This window comes from Arachis duranensis, chromosome 3 (assembly GCF_000817695.3).
Source record: "Arachis duranensis cultivar V14167 chromosome 3, aradu.V14167.gnm2.J7QH, whole genome shotgun sequence".
In the NCBI taxonomy this organism is placed as follows: Eukaryota; Viridiplantae; Streptophyta; class Magnoliopsida; order Fabales; family Fabaceae; genus Arachis; species Arachis duranensis.
This window is the reverse complement of record NC_029774.3, coordinates 50,352,497-50,353,626: the sequence shown is the minus strand read 5'-3', so window position 1 is coordinate 50,353,626 and position 1,130 is coordinate 50,352,497.

Sequence of the window (1,130 nt, the reverse complement as noted above, 5' to 3'; positions counted from 1 at the left end):
GTTTAAACGCCAGTAAGGGCAGCAAATGGGCGTTTAACGCCCAGTCTGGCACCATTCTGGGTGTTTAACGCCAGAAAGGGGCACCAAACTGGCGTTAAACGCCAGGAAGGGGAAAGAAGCTGGCGTTAAACGCCAGAAATGGGCACCAGCCCGGCGTTTAACGCCAGAATTGGCATAAAAAGCAATTTTGCTCGCCACTTGGTGCAGGGATGAATTTTCCATGACACCTCAGGATCTGTGGACCCCACAGGATCCCCACCTATCCCACCACTCTGTCTCTTCTTCACCCATTCACCAATCACCTCAACACCTCTTCCCCAAAAACCCCTCACCTATCAAATCCCACTATTCTCCTCAAAACTCCTCACCTATCAAATCCCACCATTTTCTTCACCACTCACATCCATCCTTCATAAAACCCTACCTACCCCACCATTCAAATTCTAACCACTTTCCCTCCCAATCCCACCCATACATGACCGAACCATAACCCTTCCCCCACTCCTATATAAACCCTTCTTCACTCCTTCATTTTCCCACAACCTAAACACTACTTCTCCCCCTTTTGGCTGAACCACAAAGCCATCTCTATCTCCTCTATTTCTTTTTCTTCTACTCTCTTCTTTCTTCTTTTGCTCGAGGACGAGCAAACCTTCTAAGTTTGGTGTGGTAAAAGCATTGCTTTTTGTTTTTCCATAACCATTTATGGAATCTAAGGCCGGAGAAACCTCTAGAAAGAGGAAAGGGAAGGCAAAAGCTTCCACCTCCAAGTCATGGGAGATGGAGAGATTCATCTCAAGGGTGCATCAAGACCACTTCTATGAAGTTGTGGCCATGAAGAAGGTGATCCCCGAGGTCCCTTTCAAACTCAAAAAGAGTGAATATCCGGAAATTCGATATGAGATCCGAAGAAGAGGTTGGGAAGTTCTTACCAACCCCATTCAATAAGTCAGAATCTTAATGGTTCAAGAGTTCTATGCCAATGCATGGATCACCAAGAACCATGATCAAAGTATGAACCCGGACCCAAAGAATTGGCTTACAATGGTTCGGGGGAAATGCTTGGATTTTAGTCTGGAAAATGTAAGGTTGGCATTCAACTTGCCCATGATGCAAGGAGATGAACACCC